Consider the following 19,152-nt stretch of genomic DNA (forward strand, 5'->3'; position numbering starts at 1 on the left):
CACCACCTCTCCAACCTGCCTAGCGCACGTGCTAGCTGTCGCCTGTACGCTCTATATCATGGGGCTTGTACAGACTCGGCATCTTTCACCACGACGCCGTTCCTCGCCGAGTTGCGGACTGTTTATGCCGCGCCGATGGTCTCAGCTGCAGCCGCGGCGCTCAAAGCTCTGGGAGGGCCGAGGCACTCGCCCGCGGGCCCGTCCTCAGCTCGACGCGAGCGTCGGTGCTGCAGCTGTGCTCCATCGCCGCACCCCGGTCGCGCTTGCTTGTGCTGTTCCACGTGCGTGTCATCCATCAGCGCCTTTGTCGCCCTGGCAACCGCGCTCGCGAGCGACGTTGCGTTGCCGCTGTTGCCGGCCGGGCCGCTTCGGCAGCTTTCGCGTCAGTGTTCTCTCTCTCGCCCTCACCGCGGCTTGCTTTCGGCAGCGTGCCATTGGCGGCCCTCCCGGGGGGGGGGGGGTGAGGGGGGCACAGAGCGGTCTCGTTTGCGTGTCCTCCTCTTACAGGCGGAGATTGTGAGGAGGCAGTAGCATAGAGAGAACGAGAACATTTGTTAAAATGAAGAGCGCGGAACGGGGGACAATCGGTGGTCGGTCATCCTGAGGATGGATGCGCGGGTCTATAGGGGATCCATCGGAATGGTCAGAGGAAGCGAGGTTTAGCGTATAGACTGCAGTGGTCTTGACTTGGCTGCAACGTCGGATGATTCTGTGGTGGTTGTTGTTTTGTTCATTAAGCGATGAGACCGTGGGAAAATAAGCCACCGCGAAGGGCCGGCTGGCCCAGTCATTAATGTAAGCTCCATCGGCTGAGGAGTGTATGCGGTGGCGAACGGAGATTTCAAAGTGACTCGGCTGCACTATGCAATGACTTGGCGAACCTACCTCACATGCTCTGGCGATGCCCCGCGTTACGCGACGATGAAAGGAACACTTCTTCACGCTGGGATGCTGTCCTACACAGCCCCAACCTCGAAGAACAGTTATGAGCTGTCCAACGGGCCCGCGACGCAGCGGAGAGGCTCGGCCTCTCTGTCCCGACGTGGGAGCGGCCCGCTGCGCGCTATGTAGGGTGCGCCCTAAAGGACCCTAATAAAGTTTTTCATCCATCCATCCATCCATCCATCGGCTGAACTGTCGCAGCAGCGCGTTTTTGTTATACCTACCTTCGAGTGGTTGATAGTTTGGCCAATAATTTAGGAGATATAACACGTTTTTTTTTTTTTTAGTTGGCACTTACTGAGACCTCGTCCTGCATCGCGCGCGCGCGCGTGTTTGTGTGTGTGACATTTATGAGGAAAAATGAATAGGCAGATGCAGCGCCCTAACTGACTCCCCGGCGAGGTCGCCTGCTGTAATTATACGCTATTATAGTGTCACTCGTGTCTTTAAATTGGTGTAGGTAAGGGACGTACGTACGTACGTACGTACGTACATACATACATACATACATACATACATACATACATACATACATACATACATACATACATACATACATACATACATACATACATACATACATACATACATACATACATACATACATACATACATACATACATACATACCGTACGTACAGTCAACCACAAAATTTTAGGGAACGCGAGATGCGAGAAAGCTGAATATCGGCGCAGCCTAGTATTCGCATTTACAGCCTTTGCTATAGTATACTTAAACAACATTGTGATGTTTGCTTTTACTGACTGCCGTTACAGGCTGCTCGGAATTCGAACGCTTTCCGAGGTCCCGCGGTCCGTAAACCTTTTTGGTCGACTGTACACGCATGCAGCGGGCCGCCGCGGAGCCCGTCGGTTGCGTCCGGTTCGTGCAATCTGTAGCTCCGTCGCTTTTTTTTTTTTTTTCCGAGCTTGAGTCATCGAACGCCGAGAGGTCGCTTCCTGTGACGTTGTCGCGCGGCTTCGTGGAAGACGCGTCCAGACGAGATGAAGAAAGCCGGCCGTATACACAGGGGCGGCCAATTTATTCTCGTCAGCCCAAAACCCGTTTACGCTCTGCACTCGACGCACGCGCAACGCGCGCGCACTCGTGCGGAGTACACTGACCCCCCCCTCCTCCACCCCCCCCCCACCCCCAAACACTCCCACCAATGCGTCCGCTGTCGCCTTGCTTCTCATCCATCATTGGTACGCTTATCGAAAACGTTGCCAAGTTTAGCCACTTCCTTTTTTTTGTCATCTTAACAACTTTGCCTTTTTTGGATTAGTCAATTAAAAAAAAAAGAAAACAGTTCGCATAGCCGGTAGATTGCCCCGGTGAAATTCCTCAAGGGACTTCGTCTAATAATAAGTGCCTCAATCGCCCCTGAGGTTCAGTGAGTCGGCAACAGCCCCCCTCCTTTATTTTATTCCAAGGGAGGTTATGCGCATTCATTTGTCGCTACTTCTGCAAAGACATACCGAAGCTCAGCTGCTTGGGTGTGTCAAAGCTGCGTTTTCTATGGGCAAAGCACAGTCTTGAGGTCTGATGCCGCTTTTGAAAATGGGTGGGGGGGGGGGGGGGGCTGTGTTGCCTTTTCACATTCGGACTAGTTGGTCCTTCAACGCCGAAGGTAACTTAAAGCTGTAATTTATATAAATTAAATAATAAGGAAGACGGGGAACAAGTAAAACAAGAAAAGTTATGCAGATCGGACCCCTATGCCGGATTTGCCTTATTGAACTAAATTGACGTGTAAAAGTAAATTACGTCAGAAAACGCGTAAAGTGCGACTTATAAACTCAAGCTGCGGACATGATAGATTCGGATAGTTATCCGAATATGCGACAAAACATCCAATCTAGCTGTTACGCGGAAACTTAAAGACAAAGCCATGTTCCAACTGCCGCTTGTGTTTAGAAAAAGTTTATTTCGACCAGAGACGATACGAACACCGAGTCATAATCACGTCACAATTCCACCGGGACGATAACATGTAAGAAACGAAAGACAGCACGTTTTCAACGTAAGTAATGTCCGAGTCCTCACGCACCAACATATAAACACGTGTACCCACGGGAAGGCACAGTTACACATAAACTAAATGCCACATGTACACAATGGTTTGCAATATGTACAGTGCACACAGTGGTTATGTACAATGATGATGTGATAGAACACTTTACACAATTTCGAAGTGATGTGCACGAGATGTGTATATACAAAATGATCATGTATACGAGAGGACACGCACACAGAGATCACGGGCACCTGCATCCTATGTGCATTAAATGAATACTTCTGATGCAACTGCCGTTTGAGGTGTGTCTGAGTGGCCGCGGCCACTAGATGACAGCACCGTTGCCACAGCGTGCATCCTTATTTTCGTATGCCCCCTCGCCTGGCGCAAGTGCGCCGTTGAAGTAATTGAACTTCTCAAACTAAAGTGCGTCAGAAAAATTCGTAAAGCAGGACTTAAACGCAACCTGCAGACGTGATAACATCGAACTGTAATTCGAACACACGAGAAAACGCTATTCAGTTTGTGCGGAAACTCAAACGCAAGCCCCATTTCCTGCACCCGTGTTTTAGGTGAGCACGCCACGAAGACTCCCGACCGTCTAGGGACTGACGGCTTCGCTGCAAAAGAGAGAATGAGACAGGGATGTTATAACCAGAAACGCTCCAGCGTGTCATAACCGCTACTATGGCTCTTGCGCACCGGTGCATGGTGCACCGGATTCGCCTTGGTGTCGCATTCACCCAGCGTTATAGACATACGATAGGTGCCAGTAATACTAGCCCAAACTGTGGATGCTGCGAGGTGCCAAAAACACTTGAACATATATATTTTGTGTGTGTCCTGCCTACGCGCGAGAACGACAGCAACTTGTCTCTTATACATTGCAAAGATCCATGAGAGACCGCTATCGGACGAGTTTCTTTTAGGTCCTTGTCCTAATGCAAACAGCGCAGCCCTGGTAACAAGAGCCGCTATAGCTTTTCTCCAAGCCACTGGGCTGGACGCACGGCTTTAGAGAGGCCACAACTCTGTGAATTTGTATATACGCATCTCTTCCTTATACCATCATCATTCATCAGCCCTTTCCCTCCCCGTCCCTCTTCCAGTGTAAAGTAGCAGGCCAGAGCAAGTTATAGCTCAGGCCGACCTCTCTGCCTTTCTGTAAATCTCTCTCTCACCCTCTCTCTCTTGCGTTGTTTCCCGCGCGTCAATAAGCACTTTGGGTTATCAAACTCGGCGTTATCGAATATGATAAGTTGGGCTTTGCGGTGTTAAACAATACTCGGCCTGAATGGAATCCGGTTTTGTAGATTTCGTCGGCGGTCATTAACCCGTATCGCGCGACCAGTGGAACGTGCGCTTACACGAGGTGCGACAATACATAACGCGGACGCTCGGAGAAAGGAGCGCGCAGTTGAAAAGCGTGCGGGAAAGGAATGTTTGCGCACCTGGAGGAAGGAAAAAAAACGTCGCGGGCAGGGAAATGGCCGGCGGGCAGCTTTGAAGTGATGCCACCGTCAACGTCCAAACTCCGTCGCGGGAGCGTCGATGCCTTATTGTGAGAACAGTGCGCAGGCATATGCGGGTGTAGACGGCTTTTCATTTCTTTTTTTGACAGAAATGTGAACGTGCCGCTCACCGTTTCCAACGTTCCAGAGATCGCAGTTCGCGTTCCCTTGCGTGTCGTATGTCTCGCGGATATAAACCCGCTTCGCATACTTTTGACAAACGCTCTGTACGCGGCTGCATGAGTCACGGGAGTGCCAAAAAAGAAATAGCACAGGCACAAAAGCGCAATGGAGACTAAATTTTGAGGAGAAAAAAAAAGAAAAGCAAGGCCGGCCTGTGTATGTCTGGCTGTGGCCTCCGAGATCGCGCTGGAGCATGTTCTCGGAGGCCACGTCCTAACGACACATGTCCGGAAAGATCGGGAATGGTAAACTATAAGGCGGTAAGGAAGGGTTGGTTGTGTGCAACTTCTGAAACGGAGAAACCGTGGGAAAGTGGACGCAATTATGAAAAAAAAAAGAATATGTGCTGCCGCCATGCAAGACACGTTGAATCCGTACTTACTGATATGGTTGCCGACACCGTTTTCATTTCTGTGGCGCAGAAAAAGAAAACGAAGTTATCCGTTCCTTAGACAAAATTTGTAGGTTCGTCTTTCTTTCTCGCCTTTAGTTCATTCACCTGGGGCCACTCCTCTTTAAGATACGAAAGAACGCCGGAAACGCCGTTTCGCCAACATGGCGTCGAGTTGCTTGTTGTCTTTCCTTTGGGCCTGCTTTAGTTTCGGACTTCGTCGCAAGGATGTTTGGTTTTCGACCATTGAATCTTTCATTGGCGTTTTGGATGACGCTGCCGAATACTTAGGCAACCTGCGGCGGCCTCAGACGTACGCGGCCCATAATGTCGTTGTGCGCGCGGACCCTCGCGATTCTGCAGCACATCCTCCTCCCCGATTGGTCGATGCCTCTGCACTCTCCCATCGTCCTCGAAGCCCCCATATATGCGATTATACCCGCGAGCACCTTACGTATAACTGCGGCCTGCGGTCTCACTTGAACTCTTGCTCCATTAATCTTGTCGTTTCCGCCGTTGCTTTTCCTTTTACGGTGGCATTACGCCACTCGGTCCATGCGCTGTTTACCAGAGACGACAATGAGATTCCACGAGCACCTTCGCGCGTCGCCATTCCCACAGAACTCGTCGTCGTCGATGGTTGTAAGGTATCTTTATAGGGAGTTTTAGAAATGAGGGAGCCAATGTTAGGAGATGCAGAGTACAAACGAACGTTCGATATTGTTCTAGGTCCTCTTGGGTTTTGGGGAACGAGTTTTGGTTAAGCTTGCGGGTACGCAAAGCCGCTCGGGAATTGGCGAGTTTTAGAAATAGGGCACCCGGAGTTATTTGACGCTATCGGCCACAGACGCGCAGAGGGAAATGAAGAGAGCACAAGATAACGCGAAAGGCGTACAGCCGAGTTTGGGTGCTTTGGGTGCGCTTGGAGACGGTTCCTAAAAACTCCCTAATACATAAGGGTGCCCGAGCGCTGCGGGCCGGCACGCAAATCTCCTGGAGATAGCAAATAACGCAAAGAGAGCACGAAAGGGACGCACAGGGCGTACAGCATAGAGTTCGCGTCCGCCCCCCCCCCCCCCAACGCCTTGGGTGCCCTACGTAATCTAAAAATGTTTATTATTTTCTAAAACTCCCTATTGGCTTTGCGTCCGGGCGATTCCCACCGCATCGTCGTCACTCGCGCGTGGTTGAGGTGTTCCTCTACGGAGAGACAGTTACTGCGTTGCACGTTGTCCAACATATTCAACCACCCCCTTCCATTAAGAACCTCCTCCTCGGGCGCGGGCCCGCACTCTCCCCTTTCCCTTGGAGGTGGCTGAGCGCGGGCTCGCTCGGCGTCCCAACCCGAGCTCGCTTCGGCGAGGGTCTGACTTCTCGCCAAGGCCACCGGTCTCGGCGCGCCGAAGTCAACCGGCGGCGGCGGTGCCTCCTGCTGCTCCTGCGCGGGTCGGCCGAGCGAAAGAGAAAAGGTTGCGTGATTCGCATGCCGGCCACCGGATCGGTCGGCAAGCAGTCCTCGCCGTCCGACCGCTGCCCGATTGCGGCGAACGCCGTGACCTTGTCAGATCTTGTCAACCGCGCTTGCCTGCTCCTGCTCCGTGTGCCCTCCCCCCTTTCCACTTTTCTTTTGCTTCGGCACCGAGTTATGCTTTAATAACGCTGCCCGCACCTTCTTCGCCAGGGACTTTGGCAACAAGCGTTCTTTCCTCTTTCGTGGGAGCGCGCGATCGGCGACGTTGGTTTCCCGGAGTTAATGAATATGAAGTTTTTTTTTTTTTAATAAGGTCCGCACGCTCTCTTGCTGGGCCTTGGCTGAAGAGAGGAGGAGGAGGAGGGGGTGGGGGGAAAGCGCGTGAGCAGTTGGTCACGTGAAGAAGTAGTCGCGAGTAGAAGGGGGGAGAGCATGGTCCATGCTCACCTCGGGTCCGGGTTATCAGCTTAATTGCTCCGGCTGACCCAACACCACTGGTGCCCGCGGGCGGCGGCGATTTACACCCTCGCTCGCGTCATAACTCACCGCCGCGCCGTCCATGCAGGCCGTGCGACGTTTCTCACGCTTGAAAAAAATATAGAAAACAAATTAAGCGTTCCGTCTGGCTCGGCGACTCCGTCTAGGTTGTGTGTGCATCCGCGAGTATGTGCGCATGCGCAATATACACGTGTGCGCGCGAACACTCGCGAGGCAATTAGGAGAAAGAAAAACTGCTTTCTAATTACTTTCTGTTACGCCTCCCGAGGGTGTTGTTTGTCATGGAGAGGGAAAATGAGCCGGCGGCTCCTTCTTCCCTTGCATTCATCTCTTCAACGTTTAACATTGGCGAAATTGTTTGCTTTTTTTTTTTGGTGCTGTTCCTGCGGGCTTGCTGAAAGAGCTCACTGATGAGATAAGACTAATGAGAAGCTAATTAAAGAGTTACGCCTTCCACGTGTTTCGTAAACCTCATTAATCTCATTAATATACACACACATCTGGTGTGGCTGTATCTGCAGGCTGGCACCAGTGAAACGATCTTCGTCGCCGAATTACCGGAAAACTTATTGCGGCACGCTCTCCGCGAACGCGTTCGCGCCGAAATGTACGGAAGGAAGGGCCAGCGTCAGCCCTTCCTGGATACGGCAAAAATATTAATCGGACGAAGTGGAGAAATCTTTGGCGTGGTGGTCTGCGTATAGTCCAAAGATATATGCGTAGTAAGCGCAGTTGTCTTATACTTATATGCCCGATAATTTCCATTGGCCACTTATTCTGTTAGTTCACAAAGAATGTACAAAACGTGGTACATTACGCATGCATTGTAAAAGGAATTGCGGCAGAACTCGCCTCACAATGAAAGTCGACGTTAGTGCGCTTTGCACTAATGCAGTGTAGCGGCCCACCGTATATATATATATATATATATATAAACGAGAAGAAAGGGGGTTAACCCTCGGTTAACCCCCTTTCTTCTCGTTTATCACATAACGAGGGTCTCGAATCCGGCTACATTGATGCCTTCAGGTAGCATATGTGGGTTTATTGACCAGTTGCCTTCACCCAAAAAGATCACGTTCTCGTGACGCCTGCGGCAAAAAGGACGTCCCACGTCCGCCGCCATGGTCTGTGTGTGGTGGCGCTGGCTAACACTCCCAGGGTTCTACTAGGACACATAAATACCCAAGAAAGTGGATGGGAAAACAGCGCCGCGGTAGCTCAATTGGTAGAGCATCGCACGCGAAATGCGAAGGCTGTGGGTTCGGTTCCCACCTGCGGCAAGTTGTTTTTTCATCCACTTTAATTTCCATTAATTCTTCGTTTCTTTATTTCATTTATTAAACACAAGTAATTTCCAATATGTTGTCCTTGGTGTCAATGTTTGTTGGCTTCTTATGATATTACTAATATATATATATATATATATATATATATATATATATATATATATATATATATATATATATATATATATATATATACACAACGCCGAAAGAGTCGTGCACAAGTTTGTTCGATTCAGAAAAAGGTGCACGGTACACAAACGAAAAGGTACTGGCGGTGCTGGTTGTGTTGCACCGAGCTGCACCCATCCGCCGCAATGTTTAACGGGGCACTGCATCTTATACTGCTTCTTACTTTGCACCACCTTGTGCAATCGAGTACGCTGGTGCAGAGCTCGCGGCTCGCCGCGGTGTACGTCGGAGAATCGAGGGCCTGTAGGAGCACAAGGTGCATGCAGATAAACTTGGTTGAATCGAATGCACCTCGCGAGACGTGTACACGCAGTCGGGCTCCTCTCCCGCGCTTCTCACTAGACACGCTGCGCCATCTGGCGTTGCCGCCACGAAGTCCGCCCGAGGTGTGTGTGTGTGTGCTGGTGCTGAGTATATGAATTCAGTAGAGGCGGATGAATACCAACGTTTTCGAGAACGAATCAATACGAATAGTAAGTACCGAATATCGAATTGAATATCGAACAGTCAAATGTCCAGACGCATGTATATTTACAACAGGAATTCTTCTTCTGTGCGAGCAGCCTTTTCACCGCCCTTATGTTTTTCGCGCCATTTCTATGTAAGGTTACTTGGCAGTCTACGCCTAGGGAGGCATTCCTTCTTTTCTTTTTTTGCACGTGCGCTTCATGGCCTGTGTCGTAACTTCAGACCTGGCCTTGTGCACCATGACCATGAAAATCCTCGAGGTGTGTGTGTTCAGTACAATCAATCATCAGAGGTTGGGAACATTTCCTGTTATACCGTACCCGCGTGCGCCAGCTTCACGTATAGTGTCTGCAGGCCCCCGCACTCTCCAGCTTATTTCAAGCAAGAGAAAAACTTTTCCCCCGGGGACGACGGAGGCCCGGAATGATCAGGCGTTATCATCGAACGAGTAACTTTTCTGCAATCAACGTTTCTGCATGCTCCGAAGGATAAAAGTCAACCCTTGTCTCGCGAAACGTTGGCTCCAGGTATTGTTCGACCACTTGCGATCACCTCTCGAGCTTGTATAATTAACTTTTCCCCGCCGCTTCTTATATATATCTACGCCGCCGGTCTGCGGCTTGGCCGAAAACGAGATCACGGTGATGGCGCAACGGCAGGCGGCCACTCTTCTAAACAGTGCGAAGCTTGCGAGTCGTATCAGGCTCGCCAGCTGATACCGGGAAGGGGGGGTGGGGGTGGGGGTGGGGGGGGGGGGGGGTATTGCGCAATTTCTCCGCGTATGCGGAGATAAAACACTGCCATAATATATTATGTCCGCCGGCGTTGTCGCTTTCGCAGTGATGTCGGCCGTTCACGTGACCACGAGATTGGGGTTGGCCGGCCGGATGGAGTGTGCGGGGACGTGGAAAAGAAAAGTGTGTCATTTGTGTGCTTGCGTACGGGACGCTTAGTGTGCGCCGATTGGGAACTTGTAAATTCGGCCTGCGGTCTGGTACAGGAAAGTTTGAGTGCGCTGATTGGGATCTTGTGAATTCGAGCTGCGGGCAACAGCTACTAACTTAACGGTTTTCTTTTTTCGTTGCTAAATTTAACTTCGAGTTTATTTTACCGCAGTTATGTACGTTGTTTAGACACACGTATACATAGAAAGCGGAACTACCCTAGTGTGTGGGGCAGGAAAAAAAAAAAAACGGCGATTTAAACGTGCAGCTTGACTGGCTTCGCCTCCTTGCAGAACGAGGCCGTGAAGTGTCAACATTCGAAACGTTATTCATATTACGAGATGCGCACAAACTGGCACGTGAAAGACTACACCGAGAAGCAAACAAGGCCGAAAATTCAAAAGATAGTAAGAATTAAGCGGACTTTGGTAGTTAATAGCCTCAATTATTATTATTATTTTATTATTATATGACGGCGGAGCGTTGTCTTGGCGATTTCCCAGCTCGTGATATCGTTCATTTGTTGTTTTTAATATGCTTTGCCATTTTAAACATACTTATTAGTTCCTCAGACGTCGGAAACACGCTATTTGGGTCCGTTACGAAGGAGCAAGAGAGGTTATCATCAGCTTCTTTATCAAGCGATACTTTGCAGTACATTCCTTGCTTTTTGCCTCATCATGGGGGTGTTAGTGGCGGAAGGTCGGATTGTCGTGGGGATAGACTTCAGTGGAAAGAACAGTTGTCCGGTTAAATGTGTTTCGTGTGGGTTCTTGGATTTAAGGGGTTTATTTAGCGGCTTTGGGTTGGCCGAAATGCTATAGGTACGGCATGATATTTAGCACGCGCTGTGTCAGTGTCGCCGCAGTAGCACAGCGTGGATAGCAGCAACGACTTAGTATAGTGGACAAATACAGGCGAGTGATTTTAAAAGCGAAGCTTTTTTTTTTGTGAATCTCACCTGGTTTCGTGACTGTGAGTGCTGAGGCCTGGCTGTTCTCTTGGCGAATAGGCCAACCAATCACAGCGGCGGAGGCGCGCGTCACTGCCGCCGGCTTCCTTGCATCGCCACCAGATGGCTCTGGTCTGCGCGGCGACGCCGGCCGTGCGGGGGAAATAAAATAAAAAGAACCAGAAAGCTCGCCTTTGCACATCCGCTGATAGCTGCACGGTATAATGAGCAAGTAAACGCTTCTTACAGATAGAATGAATTCGAATTGCGGGATACTTACGCATGTACATGCTGCTACTGAAACCATGATGCGTTCAAGACGGCCGTCGTACTTGTTAGTAGTCAGCAACTCCGCTTCACGAAATGCTCGGTGTAATTTGTGTGCGCCCGCGCTTCTGTGTGTTTCAACTCGTGCTTCCGCTCTTTATGCACTCACACAAAGCTTCGCTGTATATGGATTCCAACTCGTTGGATCCGCTGCATTTCCCCTCTAGTTTCTTCTGATTATTCGAAGTAATTTTCTGTTTTTTTTTATCTTCCGTCTTTTCCACGTCCTGTATTCTTATAACAGGGAATCTTATAACCTCCCCGCCTTCTGTCGTCATCCCTCCGAGGATGGTGCGGATTAACGTTTTGGATGGAAACTTCTTCTCCCATTCTTCCCACTCGGTTCTTCGTAATAAACAGTTTTTGGGATCCCTTGCTGCCTGGCTGTTTTTGGTAGCAAGATGTGGGCCGGAAAATGGAGTCCTTGAAAATCAAGGCCCCTTTTCACCAAAATCGTGTCTCCAGGAGTTACATCCGGTATCTTGGACCGATTTCGTTCATCAAAGTTTCTTTCCATAGCATGGGGAGATCACCGGCGTTGCTCTGGAGACAGCGGCCTTTCCCGGAGTGTAACCTTGTCGATAATCCCTGTAGTTGCTCGTAGGCTGCAAGCCACACAGATCTTCCAAAAGCGCCGAAATGAGGGCTGCATCCTAATTCAGCAGTGTAGGAACGGTTATGATGAGAAACAGCTGTTTCTAACGCGCCACTTTCAGCCGCCTTTGAAGTCGGGGCAAAGAGCCAAGAGTGTGTTCAGGTCCCGTATGGCTCTCTCTGCAACAGAATTGCCTTTCCGCGGCTGCTTCTTGTGCTCTCTGAGATGCGAAGGTCGAACCATTCTTTAGTATTTCTTCCACGGTATACTTCCGCAGGTGAAACACGCGATCAATGTCGATGATGCCCCAGTGATTGTGTTCGCAAGCGTTCTCATATTATAGTCTACAGCCACTGTCAAGAATGGCGAGCTGTGAAAGAAGATTGCCACACAGTTACGACAGGGCGACACGACGCGCACCTCTCCCTCTCCGTCGCTGCAGCTGGGAGGCGTTCAAAGAAGCGGCCTTTGCGCTGGAATCCGCCGCCTTACTCCAGCCCCTTCGACATTGTGACGGAACTAGTTCGGTGTGTGAACAATGATTCCGGAGTTCCCCAACGCGGAGCTGATTTGACACGCATGGACAAGCTGCCGTGGGGACGACGTATTTTGGAGCGTCTCACGCTTCGGCCTAGCACGGAACAACGAGCGACCCTCGATCGGCGCCGATAGTTTCCCGGAACGGCACCCCGCGCGGTTGCCTCTGTGTACAGAGCGCGGTTGCCTTTGTGTACGTAAACTGGTCTGCAGAGCAGCGGCGAGTTGGTGATGAGTAAACGAACAGTCGCCGCGTCGTAGGACCGGCGCATCGAGTGTATAAAAACTGTGGTGGTGCGAATGCTGAGGACACTTCTCTTGAGCAGTCATGTTAGACTGAGTCACTTCTCTCATGCAGTCCTGTTGGACTAATACTCTTTTTCTCAAGCAGTCATGTTAGACTGATTTAGTTTCTGTAAATAAACCCTTTTCCTCGTTCTCGATGAGAAGCAGTTCTTCGCTTCATCAACGATCTCAGCGTAAATAAGTTGGACGACGGCATGGGCCAGCTACCTCCGAATTCATGCCGTACTCCAATCTTGGCAAAGGACCACGGACGATGGGATTGAGCCCCCAATCCTGACACCACGTATAGTGGCGCTGGACGAAGCACCGTCGAATCGCTCAGGTTCCGCTGGTAATTCAACTCTCTTGTAATTTGCAGAATCCGTTATAAGAGCTTTCTGCTGCTGAGTTTGTTGCATTTGTATGGTGGCAAGCTTGCCGAAGAAGTTTGCAGGGACAACATGGCCACAATTAGCACGCGACCGGTTTAGTTGGAGAAACATAGGAGAGGCCTTTGCCCTTGCAGTGGGCGTAGCCAGGCTGCTGCTGCTGCTGCTGCTGCTGCTGATGATGATGATGAAACTTGTCGAATGCATCTGAGCGATTAACGGGAGACGAATGCGCGCTTGCGGTTGCGTTGCAGTCCATGGCTTGTTGTCCACAAGGGTGAGTTCACTAAGTTCCACGTTGATTTTTGCGGCACCGTTAGCGATGACCTCTTCCACTGTAGTATTGGTCCTGGTGACGATGACGTCGAGCAGAGCCGTGTGGTGGTCATCTCGACTTGTGAACAAGAGAGGTCCTCCCTCATCCGGCTTGTAGCCTGTGATGATTGGCTGGCCTCCTCACTGTGTCACGTAGAACGTCACCCACATGTCCCCAAGTCCGTAGCCGACTGTGCCGAAGTGCAGAACTCCCCGAAAGCTGGGAGCCTTCGAGCATTTATTACGGTAACTTATAATCGCCATATTTGTTGTTGTTGTCATTGCCTCAAAGCTTATTTGCCATGTTTGATATAAACCGCCATAATTGATCTCTCCTGTCTTCCTCTCGTTCCCTTCCTTGACCGCCTTGTTATCCGTCTTCATCTCCATCTGCACGCTTCCTTTCCTGACCACGGAATCTTATATTCGTATTTAGACCGTTTTGCCACAGTGAAAGCTCTCGAAGCAGGCGAACTTCGGTGTCTGGTTCTTTTAGAATAACAAATACACTGTGGTCGAGATTTAGCAATAAAAAAACACACACATTAACTATAGGCCCGAGCAAACTCCGTCAAAATCAATGACGTCACTGCTGACAAGGTCCGGGCAAGCTCACATAAACTCCGAACCGGACAAGCGCATGTTTGAAAAAGCAATCCGGAGCGAAGAACTCGTTCCCCAACTCTGGGCCGTCCAGCAGGTCCACGACGCCGCCAGGAAACTCAACCTCCCCGTTCCGTCGCGGGAGACGCCCACTCCATGAGAGCCCAAAACTCTCGTGGCCTGCAGGACCTGAATAAAGTTGATTTCCTTCCTTCCTTCCTTCCTTCCTTCCTTCCTTCCTTCCTTCCTTCCTTCCTTCCTTCCTTCCTTCCTTCCTTCCTTCCTTCCTTCCGGGATGCTTAAGGCGTCGTCGTCATCCTCCTTTCGTTTTAGCGTGTCATTTTATCTGGCTTATTCGCTTTATTTCTTTTCGGGCTTATTCGCTTTATTCTCGACGGTAAATTAAGAGTTACATTTAGTGGTATTGTAGAAGAGTAAGTTACTAATACACCGTGACCAGATAAATTCAGTTGTCAGTAGTAGTTTATGCGCATTTTTTATTACCGCTTAGCTCCCATTACCCCTCCATGATCATGCTTGTGTTGTTCTGGTACTCCTTTCCTCTTTCTTTTTTTTTTCTTTCCCACGATCCACAGATATTTTTGCGTGTTTTGCTATTTTGTTATATAGACTTTTTTGACAGTTGACTCGTTTATTTGGTTGTCTATTTTTGTCGCTTTTCCTAGCTGTGGTTTTGGGTTATAGCCGGCTCGATCCTTCTGTGGCCAAACTTGCCACACGTATTTCACGTTTGATAAAGTACCAAGGAGAGCATGACGCAATGCCACCACCCGGATACTCTGGAGCGACCGGTTGAACGAAGTCGCTGCGTTGCGTCACGCTTTGCTCGACATGTGCACCGTGAAATCATTTACGCCCTTAAAAGTGAAAAGGGTGTAAATGTGTCTAGAACTATTGTCTTAGGCTGTTATTTATGACGGACACCCTAAGGGTGTGAGTTATAGACACATTTACACCCATTTCACGTTTAAGGGTGTAAATTATTTTAATGTGTCCAGAACTCCTTAACTTAGGGTGTTATTTGTATGACGGACACCCTAAGGGTGTGAGTTATAGACACATTTACGCCCATTTCGCGTTTAAAGGTGTAAATGATTGTAATGTGTCTAGAACTCCTTACCTTAAGGTTTTGTTTGTATGACGGACACCCTAAGGGTGTGAGTTATAGACACATTTACACCCATTTCGCGTTTAAGGGTGTAAATGATTTTAATGTGTCTAGAACTCCTTACCTTAAGGTTTTATTTGTATGACGGACAGCCTAAGGGTGTGAGTTATAGACACATTTACACCCATTTCGCGTTTACGGGTGTAAATTATTTTACAGTGCGGGCGAGAAGGCCTCGGCGAGCACGGCAGCGAAGCCCATCGTTCGTCATTCTGGCACACGGTTATTCGCTGTTGTCGCTCAGAGCCGTGCGGTTTCAGTTAAGGCAACCGTATATATACATGTATGTCCTGCTATTCTGTGCAACGAGTGGGTTCTTGAAGGCCTTTTCTATATGCACACCTCTTCACCCGCCGCGGTGGCGTGCTGGCTTTGGCGTTGAACTTTGCCGTATAACGAAGCGCAAGTGCTCCATGAGCCCTCGGACTGCAGGTCTAAGCCTGAGGGCGCGGGCTCAAATTCCGACCGCCGCGGCCGCAGTTCTCGGTGGGAACGAAATGCAAGAACGTCCGTGTACACTTGGCGTTGGGGAGCACGCTATAAAGCATCCCAGGGGGTCGAAGTCAATCCGGAGTCCCCCGTGGCGGCGTGCCTCATAATCATATCGCGGTTTTAGCGCGTAAAAAAAAAAAAAAAACAGAACTTAATTTTAATTTGCACTCCTCCTTTGTCTTCCGCATAAAAAAAAGTAATTGCACCTACGTTCCCCGTTGTTAAATTATATTACCGTATTGTGTGCGTCATGCCTGGCATATCTATTTCGCAATCCACGGATTGATTTCCCAGATTTCCGTTGTGTGTCTTCTTATCCTTACCGACGTGTGTTGAATACGCGCCATCTAGATGGGTCACGATTCGTCCATTGCTTGATGCTTTTTCTCGACGCTGGCACCTTGTCAATGCTCCTTCGAATACGTTACACGATTTTTTTATTTTCTTTCTGAATTGTCGAATTACGTTGTCCTATATTGAGCGTCGTGCCCGACATGCCATTTGCATTTCTCGGTTCGCACTCCCCGCGCGCCTATATACCTTTGGATGTTGTATTTTTTCATTATCCAGATGCACAGCGTCGCTTTCCGCTTTCCGAAAGCGGTCGGGGCAAAACTACACGAGTAAGTACACAAGCGACAGAGACGCCTGACCTTAACGTTGCAGCTAACGTATATACGCAAAGCGACTATACTAGCCTCAGCTTAAAATTGAAAAAGAAAACAAAAATGTCCGTCATGCTTTTAATCTTGCAGAGTGCGCCCAGTCCCAAATTCTAATAAAGATTTGCAAGCAGGCACTTCGTCGAGGCTCGCGGTGGACATCTCCCATAATGTGTCGGCAGAAGTATGAGAATCGGGCCTTTGCGTATGGTCCTTGCAAGCCGTTTCAAACGAACCGGGTTCTTTAAATGGATTGGTCTAATTATTTCGCTTGTTTCGAGATGGCTGTCCGCTTGTTGACCCTAATTTAGTTGCTCACCTGAAAGGATAAATTTCTTGCTCCGCAAACAGTGTGGTTAGGTACTTTACGTTTCTTACGCTATACCACAGAGCTCGAGGTTTGTCTGTTTTGTCAGAAATCCGGACTATAGCGTCAGTTCTGAGACACCTTTCAGCAAGCTTGGGGCTACGGGACGGGTAACGCTGCGCGTGATGTGAGCCCGTTCTTTAGCGACTGATACCTCGAAGCAGGCACGTTGTTTTCAGTATTTCCTCAATTGCGAAATTGCAGTAGATGTGGTACGTAATCGCTTACAAACTGAATTAGTAGATATTCATTAATCATTGCGGATTCTCGCTTGCTGCGCAGGCGACGTTCTAAGAAAAGTTTGCGCCCTTTGAGTCGTATCTTGCCACACAACGATAAACGTCATCTGACTTGTCCGCATTTCCTTTCCTTAACGCCGCGAGCCCGGTACTTCCCAGTAACGAACGGCATGCGCGTTAACCGCATGGTATTGCCAACAGGAAAGTAGCGGTCGCGGCGTTTTCAAGAAAGGAAACGTAAGCAAGGCAGATGACGATTATCGTTGTGGGACAAATATACACTCCAAAGGGTGTAAACTTTTTCAAGAGTGTATACAATCTAGCTGAAAAAGCGGGATACTGCGTTGTGTGCCCCGGCCGCCAAAGAACTCGCTCTTTGGTTTGGCTGCTATTGAGTTCGTTTGAATGCATTTTGGGAGAGCGGGTGCATCTGAGAAGAACATGCACAGAAGTTGTTTCTTAGTTTTTAATTCTTCCGTTCTTTTAGGGCTACCCGCCTTGAACGTCAACCAATGAGCCAAATTATTTACCCTGACAAAAAAAAAGTGATACACGAGGCGTCATGCAGCACGCACTCCCCTTAGGAAATTCCACTTGTTTCGAGGCGATTTCCTTCATGCATTTTTAGCATATTATGCTACGCCTTATTCATTAATTGATTATTCACCAATATTTGTCTTGTGTGTGTGTGTGTGTGTGTGTGTGTGTGTGTGTGTGTGTGTGTGCGTGTGCGTTTGTGTGTGTGTGAAAACTAAACGTCTTCTCTAATGATAAGCGAACCGACTCTTGTCCAATCTCCCGCAGTGAGAGTGCCGCCATCTCTAAGGAAAAACCAAGCCAGACTGAAACAAACCGAATTCGCTGTCCGTGATGCTATTCTCAACATGGTCAAATTCCGCCATATTGTGATATTCGCCACCTTGTCAGCTCTGATTGGCCCAGAGGGCTACTAAGGCATCTCTGATTGGCTGAAAATGTCGCCATTACGGAATTCGACGGTATGCCGGAGATTGACACTGTCCACGTGTACACCACCCCTGTTCGGTTTCGAGGCTGAGTACACGCGTCAGAAGGCGACAGACCTTGCACATGATCAGCGTGACATAGCTTCCTTTAAGAACCTCCTCAACATGGCATTCTCGACAGGAAAGTAGCGAGTGCAGACTTTTCAAGAAAGGAAACGCAAGCAAGGCAGAAGACGGTCATCGTGGACAAGATACGTCCCAAAGGGTGTTAAAAAAATTTTTTTTTTTAGAGTGCATTCGCGTTGAAACTTCTGACTCGTGCTAGCTTGCGCTGATTAAGCCGAACACTTGCAGCATCGGCGACATGCGCTCAGCCCGGGGCCGCAATTTTCGCTGATATAGCGGCTCGGCCTTATCGGCGTTTCGAAAAGCCTCGGGGTCGTGTCTGCTTTCTTCGAACAAGTCGCGGTGACATGGCGTCTGCTGGCCTTCCTTCTTTTTTTATGCGAAGCATATTACGAGGGCTCAACCCAGCTCCTCAGGCGCGGCGGTGACCATGAAATCACGTGACACCGTGACGTCACGACAGAGGAGAAGTGGCTTTGGCTCAACTCTTGCAAGACGGGCTGGGTGGGAATCGAACCAGGGTCTCCGGAGTGTGGGACGGAGACGCTACCACTGAGCCACGAGTACAACGCTTCAAAGCGGTACAAAAGCGCCTCTAGTGAATGCGGTGTTGCCTTAGAAACGCGCTGTTTCTAAGGCGTGCGTCTCTTGCTCAGGCGCACATTTCGTTGCCGCGCCGAACGCTGCCTTGCTCGACGCTCACCGCGTCCAATGCGGGGCGCGTAGTCGCTGCCCTGTAGCCCATTGTCTTACACCCCTTGGCGGGTCGACGGGAACGCTGTCGCGTTCCACTCTTGAAGGCGAAGAAGTAATGCATGAGTTGTTTCTTCGTCTAGCCGAACCAAATATAGCCAAGCAACAGCAGTTCACCAGGCTAAACAGTGGTTCAACAACTAAAATAAAGGCTAGTATGCTTCGCATCCTGGGCTTAACCTTACCTAAGCCACAGCCATTTTTTTTTCTTTCACTTCTTTTTTATTTCACTTTTCTCCGCGGGCGCGCTTCCATCCGTCTGTCACTCTGCAGCTCGTTCACGTGGGTTTTCCCCCAGGGGGCACCGCGTGCTGCTCACTGGAGCTGAACCCCGCGGCCTCTGTGCTGTACGCGTTTTACAAACCGCGCCGAGCGTACGGTTGGGCTGAAGACGCATAGCTTCTTTCCTTTTTCCTTGCTTTCTTTTTCTCGAGCTTCTATCTCTTTTGGTCG

The 19,152-nt window shown here is 49.6% G+C and overlaps 1 protein-coding gene and 1 non-coding gene across 2 annotated transcripts in view; both read left to right on the forward strand.

Moving 5' to 3' along the window:
• LOC139047730 (hypoxia-inducible factor 1-alpha-like) overlaps positions 1-19,152 on the forward strand; it is a 250,417-nt gene that overhangs the window by 103,206 nt on the left and 128,059 nt on the right. The window lies entirely within an intron of this gene.
• Positions 8,224-8,296, forward strand: TRNAS-CGA (transfer RNA serine (anticodon CGA)). Its single transcript has one exon. It is a non-coding gene; the product is annotated as a tRNA-Ser (tRNA).

Source organism: Dermacentor albipictus, chromosome 7, assembly GCF_038994185.2.
Source record: "Dermacentor albipictus isolate Rhodes 1998 colony chromosome 7, USDA_Dalb.pri_finalv2, whole genome shotgun sequence".
NCBI classification, from domain to species: Eukaryota; Metazoa; Arthropoda; class Arachnida; order Ixodida; family Ixodidae; genus Dermacentor; species Dermacentor albipictus.